At 35.8% G+C, this 20849-nt stretch overlaps 1 long non-coding RNA gene across 1 annotated transcript; it reads right to left on the bottom strand.

Annotated features, from left to right (window-relative positions):
- Positions 1–1121: 1121 nt before the first annotated feature.
- LOC137646748 (uncharacterized) lies at positions 1122–2482 on the bottom strand. Its single transcript, XR_011045441.1, has 2 exons — positions 2440–2482; positions 1122–1715 (listed from the first exon to the last, which is right to left on the bottom strand). It is a non-coding gene; the product is annotated as an uncharacterized lncRNA (long non-coding RNA).
- Positions 2483–20849: the final 18367 nt, after the last annotated feature.

Genomic DNA, 20849 nt, shown 5'->3' with positions numbered 1-20849 from the left:
GAATCCACTGATCCTCTCTAACTCTCCATCAGGTTTGCTGAAAACAATGATTTAAAGTACTCACTTGTAAAGAATGCAGTGTACATAAAAATAGATATACTTAATTACATATATGTATATATACACATTTATGTGTATTTTTACTCTTCTGGTAACATTAAGTATAGAGACTGTCCTCTAATAAGATTTAGTACATAAAGGAGACAAAAACCTGAAGTTGAACCATCTTTTAATTTGAAAAAGAACGAATACCAAAACAAAACAGCTCAACTATTAGAACAAAGTACCTTCAAAAATACTATCAAAACAAATTACAAACTAAGGAGCAAATTGTACCCCAGCAGAAATGACAAACTATGTTCAAACAATCATAGTAAATTTCATGAGAATGCATAAGGGGGAACAATTAAGAAGCTAAGAGTAATCAAAATTTCACAACTTCCCTCCCCTTAATAGGGGACAGCATTATGGATCCAAGTAATAAAATACGATAACATTTTTATACACCAGTTATTATATACGGAAACAATAGTAGACATCTTTAATGCATGTCTGCAATAAGGTTCTAATTTTTATATGAAATATCCCAATATTATAGTGTTGTAGGTCAAAGTAAGCCTTTAATCGAGTTTTAATTTTATTAACAGAAGACAATGGATTAGTCAGAAAAACTAAATACAATGAAATAATTATACATTAAATGTATAAATTAACTTAATATGAAAAGGCCCTAACCTTCGCCACTATACTCTTAAGAACTCTGAGGCGGCTTCAGTTAAAGAAATAGAAAGTGGGCGAATTAAATAAATTGCTAGTCTGCAACTAAACTGTTCCTACACCCACATCATTGTTATAATAAACAGCTTGTCGAATTCAGGTGCCTTCAACATACATCAAAAAAGCTTTTGATAGCTTCAGAGGCACGTCGATAATCCTCTGTCCACTTCAGTCGATCTTAGAGATGATGAAAACCTAGGTGCAGCAACTTGAAGGTTCGGACAGGACCTCAGATTAATCCAGCCATATCAATAACACCATGCACTGCAGTGTTTATAGGAGGAGGCAATTCTTTGTGGTATGTAACGTCAGCATCCTTCGGTGCAATCATTCCGCTCCCAACATCATGAGCCAAGTTACAAGACATTTAGGTAATTTTTTTGGAAGGTTGACCTTCATTAATATGTTTCATCCCGTACTTTGTGTGCAACAAAGGTCATCAATAACAAACTATCTGAAAAAAAAAAATAAAGGTTAAAAGGTTGCAACAGCATTTATAATTTCAAAGGGAAGAACAGTATTGAAATAATACCTACAGATTACAGAAAGACATACTTAGCAGTTTCTGTCATGAATACTTAATAATAACCCTTTTAGTATTAAAATTGTGGCATTTCCAACATCAATCATGTAAATAGACAGACACTTAAACTGGTTTTGGACGAGGATGCAGGGCGAGACCCAGGAGGTTTTACTGCTCTGCCAACTCATTCCCTATAAGAAACTAGTTAGAAGTTCCACAGCTAAAGTCTTGGAAGAGGGAAATTGTATAGTCTCCCTCCAACAGACTGGATTATCCCCAGACTGGATTATCCCCAGACTGGATTATCCCCAGACTGGATTATCCCCAGACTGGATTATCCCCAGACTGGATTATCCCCAGACTGGATTATCCCCAGGCTTCAATAGTATACGTGAAGCCACTGTTGAAGTTAAATCTGAAATAAAATTAATCAAAGTCAATAACAGTATAACTACCACACTGAAGGACCTGGTAAAGGTATTAAAGGTCCTGCATGATTAGAAGGTCAGAATTACAGTCATTCTTCTATGGTAATAAGAATTTAATTCTATCTCAAGTAGTAATGTTAAAAACTTTCACTGGAATTTCTATCTTCATAAAATTTCGTCAGGAGATTCACATCAACTAGACACTGGTTTAAAATCTTCTAGGGGTGTAATGTTAATTAAAATAACTTATATTGTAAAATCTGCAAGGTTTGATGGGATACCTCTTAAAATTGCTAAAAGACTATTCTCAGCTTGTAAGTGTGAGCTGATTTAACCTACTTATCAAAACCGGTAATCAAAGTATGAGCATATTAGACACTACTGTTATTCTTTAAAAAGTTACAAAGATTACTTTCTATGATGTTCATTGATTAGCTTTCACCTACAAGCAGCCTCCGAGGTACATACCCAGCAAGGATAAATAGTTTAAGACTAATTGACAATTTGACCCTTAATAGGTAAGTTGACCCTTACCCCTAGAGACACTGAACTAAAGGGAGTCACTATTCTCTGGGCTACTACAAATTATATACAAATAGATAAGCCATGTAAATGCAAATACCAAAACACCACCGATCACAATCAGAAACGAAAAACGCTAAAACAATACAGTAATGCCATACAATAGAATTTCTTGCTGGGACAACTTACAAAATACTGCCGATCCTTAGAGAGTAATCCTTAACACTTCCACAGAACAAGTGAATCTAAAGTTAATACAAATTCTAACTTCCAAAGAAGACTAAACTTCACTTCAACAAGGAGGGCTAAATACAAACAAAATCACAGTTCAAACAAGGATTACAGAGTAAATGCTATGGAAGTACAGTTAAGGGGGAACTACACGAAAAAGACAAAATAAATATTAATTGACATTATTAAGCTAGCATAATGTTATGTATACAATACACACACACACACACACACACACATATATATATATATATATATATATATATATATATATATATATATATATATATATATATATATATATATATATACAGAATATCCAATAGCTCATCTTACACCCTTTAAATTTTTTCTATTTTTGCTGATCAGTTAAACGACCAACAGTGATCTGATTTATGTCAAACTTTTGTAGACAATACTGTGAGGATTATATGAAACAGGCTTACCTACTCATACTGTCGTTTCATAACTTTAATTTTCTTCTATGAATGCATTTTTATGGTTTGCACTATACAAAGCTCTGTAATAATGTAAAAAGTGATGTTCGTGTAAAATTAATTTTATCACATCACTACTACGATATTTTAAAATGGACGAATTATATTATTTTTTTTTTTCTGTAAATGGCTAAAAATCTTAGCCTGAAATACAATATAGCATAGTCTACTCGATGTTCCTAATCTATGTTCGTACTTCCATTGTTAATTTTAATTGCTATGAATAATTTTATATAGTTATAAAATTGTTATGTCATTGTAATGTAACTTTTATGATAATCTATCTATAGTAACGGCATTATATAATGTAGGGGTTTAAAAATACAGTAGTTACTTTCTTACGTAAACTTATAAGCCAAAGGCTTTTAGCTTACGGTATGCCTAGGCCTAATCTATATCCGTTTCTCCTTAATTAATGGTCATAGTTTTAACAAATCATTCAGTATGATAGCACATTCCTCCTCAGTTCAATATAGTGTAACTGACAAACGTTATCAAGTGAGACTTTAGAGTTTAGAGGTGAAACTGGGACTAATCAGCGACACCGCTGAACGTAGAGTTGCCTAGTGAGGAGAATCCGTTTATGGTGTATTCGTGAAGTTGGCGGAGTGTTGGACTGTTGGTGGTCTGTTGGTGATGATGGAGGGGTAGAGGGAGGATCATGTTAGGTCTTGTATCTAAAACTAATTGATTTTATGTTCATTTTCCTAAAATAAGAGATAAGAATATCGTATTGGCGAAGATGAAGGACAGAGGAATGGTGTCGTTTGGTGAGAGTGTTGGTGACATAGGTTGGTGGTGTATTCGTAGAAGCGGTGTGTTGGTGGAGTTGGTGGTGAAGTTGGTTGTCTCAATTGTTTTGGTAGGAATATATTATGCACGTATGTACGTACATGCGTGCATAAACTTAGACGGTAGGAAACCTTGGAGGAATAACTATTATTCCCAGAGAAGGAACACCTCCTTCAGCCATACCTCAACTACGTAAAATCACCATAGGCCTAGGCTGACTTTTTGGAAAAATGCCTATTTCCTTTACTGAATAAGTTGAACAGCAAATGCTAGTTCCTATATCTTATAGCAGCCATCCCATATAAGGCTAGTGCCATTATTGCATATCAGACGGTTAACTGTAGGCATTTTAAAGGGTTCTTTGCAGTATCTCCCTTAGTCCCCAGACACCGAAGCTACGCCTACTCTCTCTCTCTCTCTCTCTCTCTCTCTCTCTCTCTCTCTCTCTCTCTCTATATATATATATATATATATATATATATATATATATATATATATATATATATATATATATATCACTTTCTGAGTAGGGTACCTTAACGTGGTGAAAGGGTTTGAGTATCGCCATGATCAGCAGAGTTGTACTAGTCAGGGCCACCCTTACTAAGTTGGTTTGCTGTCAGTGATTTGATTAAAGTCTCTACCATCACCAACCCACAATGGCCCACGTGGTGATGAAAATGGCCAGATCCCAGACATGGCTAAGGACATGTCTGAAGCCTTTGTCCAGACATGGATTAAAACGGCTACATTTGTTTATATATATATATATATATATATATATATATATATATATATATATATATATATATATATATATATATGTGTGTGTGTGTGTGTGTGTGTGTGTGTGTGTGTGTGTGTGTGTGTTTGTATGTGTGTGTGTTTCACATCAGAAGTAACTAGTCTACTGCAGAGCAAAGGCCTCAGACATGTCCTTCCACTTGCCTCTGTTTGTGGTCTTTCTATGCCTGTCTATACCAGCTCACTTTCTTAGTTTGTTAACCCATCGTCTTCTCTTCCTTCCCTACTTCTTTTGCGATATCTAAGGACCCATTCTGTTATTCCTGAAACTTGTGGGATGTAATAACGCTATAAAATATGGTTTCGTTTTGTTTTTATTGTGATTCTCTACTTATGATAATACTACTAAAATAAATAATAATAATCATGATAACAACTCGTTTATTTATTCATTTATTTAGAAAACTATCAGATAAGATCCAAGAAAGTAGACTGAGGTGGTATGGTCATGTCATGAGAAGAGATGAACAGTATATTGGGAGGAGAGTGATGGAAATGGAGGTACAGGGAACGAGAAAGAGAGGGAGACCAAAGCGAAGTGGGTGGACTGTATCAAGGATGACCTTCGATCAAAGGGATTAACCAGTGATGAAGTGTGGAACAGAGGTAGATAGAGAAAGCTGGCCAGAAACATCGACCCCACATAGAAGTGGGAAAAGATGTAGACAAAGAAGAATATCTTGTGTATCGTCGGTTTATAAGTTTCCATTTGCCAAGTATAGAGGATGGTCAAAGAAAAAGAAGCATGTTTTGCTTGTGTCAAACGGAGGGACGTCAACGTTGTACTGAGGGTAACTTCCTTTATGTCTCTGGTACTTCTTGAGTATGTTTCACGCCCTCACTAGCAGAGTTTGAACAACTGCATGAGATAAAATTTTGTCATAGGGATTCGTTAGAGATTGTTGAAATTGACTTCTGGTTGACTTTATCAGATACGGTATGTTTGAAGAAAATATTGGAGAGTAGCAACGTTAATTTTATCATATATTTCACAGACGAAATCACCCAACTGTGCTAGCGGACAATTTCTTTTTTTCTGAGATATGCTCATACCAAAGTAAGAGAGATTATATGTCAAATAGCCTTTTTTATTTTATTTTTTTAGTTTGAACCTGGACTTTTAGCCCTTCTTTTATTTGAAGGTACACTTAGGCACATTTTTCTATACTTTTCCTTATTTCCTTTCCTCGCTGTGTTATTTTCCTTGTTTAAGCCCAGCATCCTGTAGTCGAATAGGTATTCTGTTTAATATTTATCTCCGATAAATTCCCAAAACTCCTGAACTGGATAAGATACTGAACGTTATAGTTGCCTTTTCTACATCTGTTATACAAGTACCTTAGGGTCTTCCCAGTTCACATTTTTAAGTCCCTACAGAAGGATGTGAACGTGAATATCCTGGCTGTTATCATGAAGGGACTCGAGATTTTACTTCCCCAACAAACTTGTATTCTCTTGCTTATCTGTATAAGATGTGAAGGGTGAAAGCCGAATCAGCATTTATAAATTACTCTAATTAAAGAAATTTTAGTGCCACATTCTCCATAGGGAGGAATAATGCCATCAATGCACCTAAAGCAAGAGCACTGTAGGCATTACTTAAATGTGTTTTCATTGTCATTTCAACCCCTATCTGTATCTAAATTTTAACCTTGAACTCTACTTCAGTGTTCATTTCAATTCTTGCATCTTGGTGTCCAGTCATTTGACTTCCTTTCATACAACAACTGCAGAGTTTCCTCCAGTTTCACAGAGCTATTGAACGGCCTCCCAGGCTCCAGTGCCTGACTTAAGTATCTCCCTGAAAGGCCAACAAATTTCCATAGATTTTGCCATAAGGTTTATTTCAGTAGACTAGGTTTCAGATGTTCAAATATTAGCATTTAGGAATTGGCTAAGAACTCTCCAAGGATACTGTAGTCCTGATACGTAGAGTTTGTGAGTAACTTGTAAATTGGGACATTATTACCTCCGCCAGGAGGTTATGTTTTCGGTTCGGTTTGTTTGTTTGTTTGTTTCTCTGTTTGTCTGTCTGTCTGTGGACAACGTAGAGGCCACATTTCTACACGGAATCACTTCAAACTTGGCCAAGTAGTTCCCCAATGTGTATGGAAGAACTGATTAAATTTTGGTCAAGGTCACCCCAAGGTCAAGGTCACAGGGGTCACTGGTGTCACTATGACATAAGTGGCCATATCAAGAGACAGAAATAAAGCACTGACTTTTGCATAAGCCAACAGGGAAGTCCTAGTCCAGGCGCAACCCATGGGTGATGTTCAAATTTATAAAGGTCAAAGGTCAAGGTCATATTGGTGCATTATATCAATGTCATATTAAGTATCAGTGGCAAATGAACAAAGATCACTTGAAGGTCAAAAGTCAAGCAGGTCACTTGAAGGTCAAGGTCACGTGAAGGTCAAGGTCACGTGAAGGTCAAGGTCACCTGAAGGTCAAGGTCACGTGAAGGTCAAGTACATTTGAAGATCAAGGTCACTTGAAGCCAAGGTCATGTGAAGGTCAAGGTCACGTGAAGGTCAAGGTCACTTGAAGGTCACGTGAAGGTCAAGGTCATGTGAAGGTCGAAGTCACATCAATTCATGATTCTAGGACATATGGCGCTCTAGGTCACCTTGGCGGAGGTATGTCCTCTACGAGGACCATGTCCGCGTTCAGGACTTGCTCACTTGTTATTATTATTATTATTATTACTAGCTAACCTACAACCCTAGTTAGAAAAAGCAAGATGCTATAAGCCAAAGGGCTCCAACGGGGAAAAATAGCCCAGTGAGGAAAGTACATAGGGAAATAGATAAATGATATAAGAAGTGATGTACAATATGAATAAAATATTTTAGAAACATTAACAACATTACAGTAAATATTTCACATATAAAAAGACTTACGTTAGCCTGTTCAACATAAAAACATTTATTGCAAGTTTGAACTTTTGAAATAGTTTATTATACATACCATTAAGTCTTCGTCTTGACTTTTTAATTTCATCCAACAACTATTTATATCTGAGTTATTTCTATTTATATATTATTATACTGTGTATATGTTATAATACCGATTTTCAAAATGTTTTAGCTAATCATTCCATATATGCCACATTAGGCTACCATATGAACTTAGGATATTTTGTATATTTGTAACAAAATCATTAGACTAATCCTGTCTTTTCTCTTTCAACAGGAAAAGCGAGACACAACAGCTTCATGCCATTGGATGGTGAGTACAGGACAAGTAATATTTTGTAGTGTTTTGTAATAACTCTTCAGACCTTTAATTGAACATTGCATTTTCTCTTATACTTCTCAATGTAGGTGGTTGTAGAAGGTGAGAGAGAGAGAGAGAGAGAGAGAGAGAGAGAGAGAGAGAGAGAGAGAGAGAGAGAGAGAGAGAGAGCTATTTCTAAGGATAAAAGGTTTGCAGTAAAGAAAAGATGGTTTAATTTGTTAAAAAGGCCTATGCCACTTCAAACAGACTTAAGAAAACCACCTTATTGCTCCTTATCATAAGAACCATTACAGTTTGGAGAATAAAACATCTTGCACTCGTCGTCTTCTGGTTTGTGCATTATAACTAACTCATTAAGCAATCTACTAAAATATGATTCTCTCTCTCTCTCTCTCTCTCTCTCTCTCTCTCTCTCTCTCTCTCTCTCTCTCTCTCTCTCTCTCTCTCTCTCTCTCTCTCTGTGGCAGAAATGTTATAGCTTCAATAAAGATGATCGCCGAATTCAAATATATATATATTATTTTGGATATACGAGAAATGACAAAAAATGTTTGTTCATGTAGGAATTTAAACCTATGATTTCTCGTCACTTAGAAATGTTACTATGGAGAAAATTAAAATATTAATTTTGATATCTATATAACTTATTATTTTAATTTTCATTAAAACCCCTCGTATCTTTTTTGTAAGGACGGATAATAAATTCCCCCCCCCCTCTCTCTCTCTCTCTCTCTCTCTCTCTCTCTCTCTCTCTCTCTCTCTCTCTCATGGTATACAGTAATCTTGTTGACATAAGCTGTTATAAATATGTATTACTAACGTTCGTGATTTTAATCATTGCAAGTATCTACCACAATGGCATTCATTAACCAATTCTACCTGTAGGAATGTGTATCCAGTGGAAATTCACTTATGATGAATGCTTCTGGCTGAGCAAGGATTCCAAACTATACCAGGAGTCGAAACAGTGCCTGCAGGGACTACTTTAGGATGGGTAAAGTCATCCCTGTAGGGATTGTTGCGGCTTAGGACATAGATTCGAATCCTTACTCAGCCAGAAGCATTTATCATAAAGGAAAATCAATTGGATACACATTCCTACCGGTAGAATTGGGTATTGAATGCCATTATGGTAGATATTTACATACACGAAAATATATATATATATATATATATATATATATATATATATATATATATATATATATATATATATATGTATATATATACATTATATATATATATATATATATATATATATATATATATATATATATATATATATATATATATATATATATATATATACACATATATATATATATATATTTATATATATATATATATATAATTTTTTTTATCAAAACACACCATTTGAGGGTTTCGCCCTTACCAAAGGGCTCATCAGGTGAGTTCAGCCAACTTCCATTTTTGAGAAAAACAAAAGTCAGCATGGTTCCCACGACCCTCCTCAACACTACCTCATTTCATAAAAGCAGCATGAAGCCAGAAAATAAAGGAAAGCTTCTTTAGACCAGGCAATTAAGCCAAACATTTAATCTAATAATGTAGCCTTGTACCTCTACATCAAAGGATATTACCTCATCAAAATAAAGTTCATTATTCTCCTCATCTTCTATGGTCCAGCTACTTGGTCCTTTCAACTGAGTCAGTACTTTATCCAATGATGAAGGCCTGTACTCCTACATCAAAGGATATTTCCTCTTCAAAATGAAGTCCCTTTTCTCTTCATCTTCTATGGTCCAACTACTTGGTCTTTCCCACTTATCCCGTACTTTATCCTATAATGTAGCCTTGTACCTCTACATCAAAGGATATTTCCTCCTCAAAACACAGCTTTTTTTTTCATCTTCCTTTGTCCAACTACTTGGTCCTTCCCACTGAGCCTGTACTTTATCATATAATGTAGCCTTGTACCTCTACATCAAAGGATATTTCCTCCTCAAAACAAAGCTCCTTTTTTTTTCATCTTCCTTTGTCCAACTACTTGGTCCTTCCCACTGAGCCTGTACTTTATCCTATAATAAAGCCTTGTACCTCTACATCAAAGGATATTTCCTCCCTAAAACAAAGCTCCTTTTTTTCATCTTCCTTAGTCCAACTACTTGGTCCTTCCCACTGAGCCCGTACTTTATCCTATAATGTAGCCTTGTACCTCTACATCAAAGGATATTTCCTCCTAAAAACAAAGCTCCTTTTTTTTCATATTCCTTAGTCCAACTACTTTTTCCTTCTAACTGAGCCCGTACTTTATCCTATAATGTAGCCTTGTACCTCTACATCAAAGGATATTTCCTCCTCAAAACAAAGCTCCTTTTTTTTCATCTTCCTTAGTCCAACTACTTGGTCCTTCTAACTGAGCCAGTACTTTATCCTATAATGTAGCCTTGTACCTCTACATTAAAGGATATTTCCTCCTCAAAACAAAGTTCTTTTTTTTTTCATCTTCCTTAGTCCAACTACTTGGTCCTTCCCACTGAGCTAGTACTTTATGCTATAATGTAGCCTTGTACCTCTACATCAAAAGATATTTCCTCCTCAAAACAAAGTTCTTTTTTTTTCATCTTCCTTAGTCCAACTACTTGGTCCTTCCCACTGAGCTAGTAATTTATCCTATATTGTAGCCTTGTACCTCTACATCAAAGGATATTTCCTCCTCAAAACAAAGTTCCTTTTTTATATATCTTCCTTAGTCCAACTACTTGGTCCTTCCCACTGAGCTAGTACTTTATCCTATATTGTAGCCTTGTACCTCTACATCAAAGGATATTTCCTCCTCAAAACAAAGTTCCTTTTTTTTTCATCTCCCTTAGTCCAGCTACTTGGTCCTTCCCACTGAGCCCATACTTTATCCTATATTGTAGCCTTGTACCTCTACATCAAAGGATATTTCCTCCTCAAAACAAAGTTCCTTTTTTTTTCATCTCCCTTAGTCCAGCTACTTGGTCCTTCCCACTGAGCCCGTACTTTATCCTATAATGTAGCCTTGTACCTCTACATCAAAGGATATTTCCTCCTCAAAACAAAGTTCTTTTTTTTTTTCCATCTTCCTTAGTCCAACTACTTGGTCCTTCCCACTGAGCTAGTACTTTATCCTATATTGTAGCCTTGTACCTCTACATCGAAAGATATTTCCTCCTCAAAACAAAGTTCTTTTTTTTTTCATCTTCCTTAGTGCAACTACTTGGTCCTTCTAACTGAGCCCGTACTTTATCCTATAATGTAGCCTTGTACCTCTACATCAAAGGATATTTCCTCCTCAAAACAAAGCTCCTTTTTTTTTCTCATCTTCTTTAGTCCAGCTACTTGGTCCTTCCCACTGAGTCAGTACTTTATCCTATAATGTAGCCTTGTACCTCTACATCGAAAGATATTTCCTCCTCAAAACAAAGTTCTTTTTTTTTTTCATCTTCCTTAGTGCAACTACTTGGTCCTTCTAACTGAGCCCGTACTTTATCCTATAATGTAGCCTTGTACCTCTACATCAAAGGATATTTCCTCCTCAAAACAAAGCTCCTTTTTTTTTTCTCATCTTCCTTAGTCCAGCTACTTGGTCCTTCCCACTGAGTCAGTACTTTATCCTATAATGTAGCCTTGTACCTCTACATCAAAAGATATTTCCTCCTCAAAACAAAGCTCCTTTTTTTTTTCATCTTCCTTAGTCCAACTACTTGGTCCTTCCCACCGAGACCGTACTTTATCCTATAATGTAGCCTTGTACCTCTACATCAAAGGATATTTCCTCCTCAAAACAAAGTTCCTTTTTTCTTTCATCTTCCTTAGTCCAACTACTTGGTCCTTCCCACCGAGACCGTACTTTATCCTATAATGTAGCCTTGTACCTCTACATCAAAGGATATTTCCTCCTCAAAACAAAGTTCCTTTTTTCTTTCATCTTCCTTAGTCCAACTACTTGGTCCTTCCCACCGAGACCGTACTTTATCCTATAATGTAGCCTTGTACCTCTACATCAAAGGATATTTCCTCCTCAAAACAAAGTTCCTTTTTTCTTTCATCTTCCTTAGTCCAACTACTTGGTCCTTCCCACCGAGACCGTACTTTATCCTATAATGTAGCCTTGTACCTCTACATCAAAGGATATTTCCTCCTCAAAACAAAGTTCCTTTTTTCTTTCATCTTCCTTAGTCCAACTACTTGGTCCTTCCCACCGAGACCGTACTTTATCCTATAATGTAGCCTTGTACCTCTACATCAAAGGATATTTCCTCCTCAAAACAAAGCTCCTTTTTTTTCATCTTCCTTAGTCAAACTACTTGGTCCTTCCCACTGAGTCCGTACTTTATCCTATAATGTAGCCTTGTACCTCTACATCAAAAGATATTTCCTCCTCAAAACAAAGCTCCTTTTTTTTCATCTTCCTTAGTCAAACTACTTGGTCCTTCCCACTGAGTCCGTACTTTATCCTATAATGTAGCCTTGTACCTCTACATCAAAGGATATTTCCTCCTCAAAACAAAGTTCCTTTTTTTTTCATCTTCCTTAGTCCAACTACTTGGTCCTTCCCACTGAGCTAGTACTTTATCCTATAATGTAGCCTTGTACCTCTACATCAAAGGATATTTCCTCCTCAAAACAAAGTTCCTTTTTTCTTTCATCTTCCTTAGTCCAACTACTTGGTCCTTCCCACCGAGACCGTACTTTATCCTATAATGTAGCCTTGTAACTCTACATCAAAAGATATTTCCTCCTCAAAACAAAGCTCCTTTTTTTTTCATCTTCCTTAGTCAAACTACTTGGTCCTTCCCAATGAGTCCGTACTTTATCCTATAATGTAGCCTTGTACCTCTACATCAAAGGATATTTCCTCCTCAAAACAAAGTTCCTTTTTTTTTCATCTTCCTTAGTCCAACTACTTGGTCCTTCCCACTGAGCTAGTACTTTATCCTATAATGTAGCCTTGTACCTCTACATCAAAGGATATTTCCTCCTCAAAACAAAGTTCCTTTTTTTTTCATCTTCCTTAGTCCAACTACTTGGTCCTTCCCACTGAGCTAGTACTTTATCCTATATTGTAGCCTTGTACCTCTACATCAAAGGATATTTCCTCCTCAAAACAAAGTTCCTTTTTTTTTCATCTTCCTTAGTGCAACTACTTGGTCCTTCTAACTGAGCCCGTACTTTATCCTATAATGTAGCCTTGTACCTCTACATCAAAGGATATTTCCTCCTCAAAACAAAGCTCCTTTTTTTTTCTCATCTTCTTTAGTCCAGCTACTTGGTCCTTCCCACTGAGTCAGTACTTTATCCTATAATATAGCCTTGTACCTCTACATCAAAGGATATTTCCTCCTCAAAACAAAGCTCCTTTTTTTTTTCTCATCTTCTTTAGTCCAGCTACTTGGTCCTTCCCACTGAGTCAGTACTTTATCCTATAATGTAGCCTTGTACCTCTACATCAAAGGATATTTCCTCCTCAAAACAAAGTTCCTTTTTTCTTTCATCTTCCTTAGTCCAACTACTTGGTCCTTCCCACCGAGACCGTACTTTATCCTATAATGTAGCCTTGTACCTCTACATCAAAAGATATTTCCTCCTCAAAACAAAGTTCCTTTTTTTTTTCATCTTCCTTAGTCAAACTACTTGGTCCTTCCCAATGAGTCCGTACTTTATTCTATAATGTAGCCTTGTACCTCTACATCAAAGGATATTTCCTCCTCAAAACAAAATTCCTTTTTTTTTCATCTTCCTTAGTCCAACTACTTGGTCCTTCCCACTGAGCTAGTACTTTATCCTATAATGTAGCCTTGTACCTCTACATCAAAGGATATTTCCTCCTCAAAACAAAGTTCTTTTTTTTCCATCTTCCTTAGTCCAACTACTTGGTCCTTCCCACTGAGCTAGTACTTTATCCTATAATGTAGCCTTGTACCTCTACATCAAAAGATATTTCCTCCTCAAAACAAAGTTCTTTTTTTTTTTCATCTTCCTTAGTCCAACTACTTGGTCCTTCTAACTGAGCCCGTACTTTATCCTATAATGTAGCCTTGTACCTCTACATCAAAAGATATTTCCTCCTCAAAACAAAGCTCCTTTTTTTTCATCTTCCTTAGTCAAACTACTTGGTCCTTCCCACTGAGTCCGTACTTTATCCTATAATGTAGCCTTGTACCTCTACATCAAAGGATATTTCCTCCTCAAAACAAAGTTCCTTTTTTTTTTTCATCTTCCTTAGTCCAACTACTTGGTCCTTCCCACTGAGCTATTACTTTATCCTATAATGTAGCCTTGTACCTCTACATCAAAGGATATTTCCTCCTCAAAACAAAGTTCCTTTTTTTTTTTTCATCTTCCTTAGTCCAACTACTTGGTCCTTCCCACTGAGCTAGTACTTTATCCTATAATGTAGCCTTGTACCTCTACATCAAAGGATATTTCCTCCTCAAAACAAAGCTCTTTTTTTTTTCATCTTCCTTAGTCAAACTACTTGGTCCTTCTAACTGAGCCCGTACTTTATCCTATAATGTAGCCTTGTACCTCTACATCAAAGGATATTTCCTCCTCAAAACAAAGTTCCTTTTTTTTTCATCTTCCTTAGTCCAACTACTTGGTCCTTCTAACTGAGCCCGTACTTTATCCTATAATGTAGCCTTGTACCTCTACATCAAAGGATATTTCCTCCTCAAAACAAAGTTCCTTTTTTTTTTCATCTTCCTTAGTCCAACTACTTGGTCCTTCTAACTGAGCCCGTACTTTATCCTATAATGTAGCCTTGTACCTCTACATCAAAGGATATTTCCTTCTCAAAACAAAGTTCCTTTTTTTTTCATCTTCATTAGTCCAACTACTTGGTCCTTCCCACTGAGTCTGTACTTTATCCTATAATGTACCCTTGTACCTCTACATCAAAGGATATTTCCTCCTCAAAACAAAGTTCTTTTTTTTTTTCATCTTCCTTAGTCCAACTACTTGGTCCTTCCCACTGAGCTATTACTTTATCCTATAATGTAGCCTTGTACCTCTACATCAAAGGATATTTCCTCCTCAAAACAAAGTTCCTTTTTTTTTTTTCATCTTCCTTAGTCCAACTACTTGGTCCTTCCCACTGAGCTATTACTTTATCCTATAATGTAGCCTTGTACCTCTACATCAAAGGATATTTCCTCCTCAAAACAAAGTTCCTTTTTTTTTTTTCATCTTCCTTAGTCCAACTACTTGGTCCTTCCCACTGAGCTAGGTCTTTATCCTATAATGTAGCCTTGTACCTCTACATCAAAGGATATTTCCTCCTCAAAACAAAGCTCTTTTTTTTTTTCATCTTCCTTAGTCAAACTACTTGGTCCTTCTAACTGAGCCCGTACTTTATCCTATAATGTAGCCTTGTACCTCTACATCAAAGGATATTTCCTCCTCAAAACAAAGTTCCTTTTTTTTCATCTTCCTTAGTCCAACTACTTGGTCCTTCTAACTGAGCCCGTACTTTATCCTATAATGTAGCCTTGTACCTCTACATCAAAGGATATTTCCTCCTCAAAACAAAGTTCCTTTTTTTTTTCATCTTCCTTAGTCCAACTACTTGGTCCTTCTAACTGAGCCCGTACTTTATCCTATAATGTAGCCTTGTACCTCTACATCAAAGGATATTTCCTTCTCAAAACAAAGTTCCTTTTTTTTTCATCTTCATTAGTCCAACTACTTGGTCCTTCCCACTGAGTCTGTACTTTATCCTATAATGTACCCTTGTACCTCTACATCAAAGGATATTTCCTCCTCAAAACAAAGTTCTTTTTTCTTTTTTATCTTCTATTGTCCAACTATTTAGTCCTTCTATCTGACTCCGTACTTTATCCTATAAAGTAGCCTTGTACCTCTACATCAAAGGATATTTCCTCCTCAAAACAAAGTTCCTTTTTTTTTATCTTCTATTGTCCAACTACTTGGTCCTTCTAACTGAGTCTGTACTTTATCCTATAATGTAGCCTTGTACCTCTACATCAAAGGATATTTCCTCCTCAAAACAAAATTCTTTTTCTTTTTTTATCTTTTATTGTCCAACTACTTGGTCCTTCTAACTGAGCCCGTAATTTATCCTATAATATAGCCTTGTACCTCTACATCAAAGGATATTTCCTCCTCAAAACAAAGTTCCTTTTTTTTCTTCTTCCTTAGTCCAACTACTTGGTCCTTCCCACTGAGCTAGTACTTTATCCTATAATGTAGCCTTGTACCTCTACATCAAAGGATATTTCCTCCTCAAAACAAAGTTCCTTTTTTTTTCATCTTCCTTAGTCCAACTACTTGGTCCTTGTAACTGAGCCCGTACTTTATCCTATAATGTAGCCTTGTACCTCTACATCAAAGGATATTTCTTCCTCAAAACAAAGTTGCTTTTTTTTTTCATCTTCCTTAGTCCAACTACTTGGTCCTTCCCACTGAGCCCGTACTTTATCCTATAATGTAGCCTTGTACCTCTACATCAAAGGATATTTCCTCCTCAAAACAAAGTTCCTTTTTTTTTCATCTTCCTTAGTCCAACTACTTGGTCCTTCCCACTGAGACTGTACTTTATCCTATAATGTAGCCTTGTACCTCTACATCAAAGGATATTTCCTCCTCAAAACAAAGTTCCTTTTTTTTTTCATCTTCCTTAGTCCAACTACTTGGTCCTTCCCACTGAGCCTGTACTTTATCCTATAATGTAGCCTTGTACCTCTACATCAAAGGATATTTTCTCCTCAAAACAAAGTTCCTTTTTTTTTCATCTTCCTTAGTCCAACTACTTGGTCCTTGTAACTGAGCCCGTACTTTATCCTATAATGTAGCCTTGTACCTCTACATCAAAGGATATTTCTTCCTCAAAACAAAGTTCCTTTTTTTTCATCTTCCTTAGTCCAACTACTTGGTCCTTCCCACTGAGCCCGTACTTTATCCTATAATGTAGCCTTGTACCTCTACATCAAAGGATATTTCCTCCTCAAAACAAAGTTCCTTTTTTTTTCATCTTCCTTAGTCCAACTACTTGGTCCTTCCCACTGAGCCCGTACTTTATCCTATAATGTAGCCTTGTACCTCTACATCAAAGGATATTTCCTCCTCAAAACAAAGTTCATTTTTTTTTCATCTTCCTTAGTCCAACTACTTGGTCCTTCCCACTGAGCCTGTACTTTATCCTATAATGTAGCCTTGTACCTCTACATCAAAGGATATTTCCTCCTCAAAATAAAGCTCCTTTTTTTTCATCTTCCTTAGTCCAACTACTTGGTCCTTCCCACTGAGACCATACTTTATCCTATACTGTAGCCTTGTACCTCTACATCAAAGGATATTTCCTTCTCAAAACAAAGTTCTTTTTTCTTTTTTATATTCTATTGTTCAACTTCTTGGTTCTTGTAACTGAGCCCGTACTTTATCCTATAATGTAGCCTTGTACCTCTATATCAAAGGATATTTCCTTCTGAAAACAAAGTTCTTTTTTCTTTTTTATCTTCTATTGTCCAACTTTTTAGTCCTTCCAGCTGTGCCCGTACTTTATCCTATAATGTAGCCTTGTACCTCTACATCAAAGGATATTTCCTCCTAAAAACAAAGTTCTTTTTTCTTTTTTATTTTCTATTGACCAACTTCTTAGTCCTTCTAACTGAGCCTGTACTTTATCCTATAATGTAGCCTTGTACCTCTACATCAAAGGATATTTCCTCCTCAAAACAAAGTTCTTTTTTCTTTTTTATCTTCTATTGACCAACTTCTTGGTCCTTCTAACTGAGCCCGTACTTTATCCTATAATGTAGCCTTGTACCTCTACATCAAAGGATATTTCCTTCTCAAAACAAAATTCTTTTCTCTTTTTTATCTTCTATTGTCCAACTTTTTGGTCCTTCTAACTGAGCCCGTACTTTATCCTATAATGTAGCCTTGTATCTCTACATCAAAGGATATTTCCTCCTCAAAACAAAGTTATTTTTTCTTTTTTATCTTCTATTGACCAACTTCTTGGTCCTTCTAACTGAGCACGTTCTTTATCCTATAATGTAGCCTTGTACCTCTACATCAAAGGATATTTCCTCTTAAAAACAAAGTTATTTTTTTTTTTTTTTTTTTTTTTTTTTTTTTTTTTTTTTTTTTTTTTTTTTTTTTTTTTTTTCCAACTTCTTGGTCCTTTTAACGGAGCCAGTACTTTATCCTATAATCTAGCCTTTTACATCTACATCAAAGGATATTTCCCCCTCAAAACAAGGTTTTTTTTTTTTTTTTTTTTTTTTTCCAACTTTTTGGTCCTTCTAACTGAGCCAGTACTTTATCCTATAATGTAGCCTTGTACCTCTACATCAAAGGATATTTCCTCCTCAAAACGAAGTTTTTTTTTTTTTTTTTTTTTTTTTTTTTTTTTTTTTTTTTTTTTTTTTTTTTTTTTTTGGTCCTTCTACCTGATCCAGTACTTTATCCTATAATGTAGCCTTGTACCTCTTCATCAAAGGATATTTCCTCCTCAAAACAAAGTTACTTTTTCTATTTTATCTTTTATTGTCCAACTTCTTGGTCCTTCTAACTGAGCCAGTACTTTATCCTATAATGTAGCCTTGTACCTCTTCATCAAAGGATATTTCCTCCTCAATACAAAGTTTTTTTTTTTTCTTTCTTTTTTATTGTCCAACTTCTTGGTCCTTCTATCTGAGTCCGTACTTTATCCTATAATGTAGCCTTGTACCTCTACATCAAATTATATTTCCTCCTCAAAACAAAGTTCCTTTTTTTTTTTTTTCATCTTCCTTAGTCCAACTACTTGGTCCTTCCCACTGAGCTAGTATTTTATCCTATAATGTAGCCTTGTACCTCTACATCAAAGGATATTTTCTCCTCAAAACAAAGCTCCTTTTTTTTTCATCTTCCTTAGTCCAACTACTTGGTCCTTCTAACTGAGCCCGTACTTTATCCTATAATGTAGCCTTGTACCTCTACATCAAAGGATATTTCCTCCTCAAAACAAAGTTCCTTTTTTTTTTTTTCATCTTCCTTAGTCCAACTACTTGGTCCTTCCCACTGAGCTAGTACTTTATCCTATAATGTAGCCTTGTACCTCTACATCAAAGGATATTTCCTCCTCAAAACAAAGCTCTTTTTTTTTTCATCTTCCTTAGTCCAACTACTTGGTCCCACTAACTGAGCCCGTACTTTATCCTATAATGTAGCCTTGTACCTCTACATCAAAGGATATTTCCTCCTCAAAACAAAGTTCCTTTTTTTTTTTTTCATCTTCCTTAGTCCAACTACTTGGTCCTTCTAACTGAGCCCGTACTTTATCCTATAATGTAGCCTTGTACCTCTACATCAAAGGATATTTCCTCCTCAAAACAAAGTTCCTTTTTTTTTTTTCATCTTCCTTAGTCCAACTACTTGGTCCTTCCCACTGAGCTAGTACTTTATCCTATAATGTAGCCTTGTACCTCTACATCAAAGGATATTTCCTCCTCAAAACAAAGCTCTTTTTTTTTTTCATCTTCCTTAGTCCAACTACTTGGTCCCACTAACTGAGTCCGTACTTTATCCTATAATGTAGCCTTGTACCTCTACATCAAAGGATATTTCCTCCTCAAAACAAAGTTCTTTTTTTTTTCATCTTCCTTAGTCCAACTACTTGGTCCTTCTAACTGAGCCCATACTTTATCCTATAATGTAGCCTTGTACCTCTACATCAAAGGATATTTCCTCCTCAAAACAAAGTTCTTTTTTTTTTCATCTTCCTTAGTCCAACTACTTGGTCCTTCTAACTGAGCCCATACTTTATCCTATAATGTAGCCTTGTACCTCTACATCAAAGGATATTTCCTCCTCAAAACAAAGTTCTTTTTTTTTTCATCTTCCTTAGTCCAACTACTTGGTCCTTCTAACTGAGCCCATACTTTATCCTATAATGTAGCCTTGTACCTCTACATCAAAGGATATTTCCTCCTCAAAACAAAGTTCCTTTTTTTTTTCATCTTCCTTAGTCCAACTACTTGGTCCTTCCCACCGAGACCGTACTTTATCCTATAATGTAGCCTTGTACCTCTACATCAAAGGATATTTCCTTCTCAAAACAAATTTCCTTTTTTTTTTACATCTTCATTAGTCCAACTACTTGGTCCTTCCCACTGAGTCCGTACTTTATCCTATAATGTAGCCTTGTACCTCTACGTCAAAGGATATTTCCTCCTCAAAACAAAGTTCTTTTTTTTTTTTTATCTTCTATTGTCCAACTATTTAGTCCTTCTATCTGACTCCGTACTTTATCCTATAATGTAGCCTTGTACCTCTACATCAAAGATATTTCCTCCTCAAAACAAAGTTCCTTTTTTTTTATCTTCTATTGTCAAACTACTTGGTCCTTCTAACTGAGTCCGTACTTTATCCTATAATGTAGCCTTGTACCTCTACATCAAAGGATATTTCCTCCTCAAAACAAAGTTCTTTTTTTTTTTATCTTCTATTGTCCAACTACTTGGTCCTTCCAACTGAGCCCGTACTTTATCCTATAATATAGCCTTGTACCTCTACATCAAAGGATATTTCCTCCTCAAAACAAAGTTCCTTTTTTTTTTCTTCCTTAGTCCAACTACTTGGTCCTTCCCACTGAGCTAGTACTTTATCCTATAATGTAGCCTTGTACCTCTACATCAAAGGATATTTCCTCCTCAAAACAAAGTTCCTTTTTTTTCATCTTCCTTAGTCCAACTACTTGGTCCTTCTAACTGAGCCCGTACTTTATCCTATAATGTAGCCTTGTACCTCTACATCAAAGGATATTTCCTCCTCAAAACAAAGCTACTTTTTTTTTTCATCTTCCTTAGTCCAACTCCTTGGTCCTTCCCAGTGAGCCTGTACTTTATCCTATAATGTAGCCTTGTACCTCTACATCAAAGGATATTTCCTCCTCAAAACAAAGTTCCTTTTTTTTCATCTTCCTTAGTCGAACTACTTGGTCCTTCTAACTGAGCCTGTACTTTATCCTATAATGTAGCCTTGTACCTCTACATCAAAGGATATTTCCTCCTCAAAACAAAGCTACTTTTTTTTTTCATC

Source organism: Palaemon carinicauda, chromosome 9, assembly GCF_036898095.1.
Source record: "Palaemon carinicauda isolate YSFRI2023 chromosome 9, ASM3689809v2, whole genome shotgun sequence".
NCBI lineage: Eukaryota > Metazoa > Arthropoda > Malacostraca > Decapoda > Palaemonidae > Palaemon > Palaemon carinicauda.
This window is presented reverse-complemented; position numbering and strand designations above follow the sequence as displayed.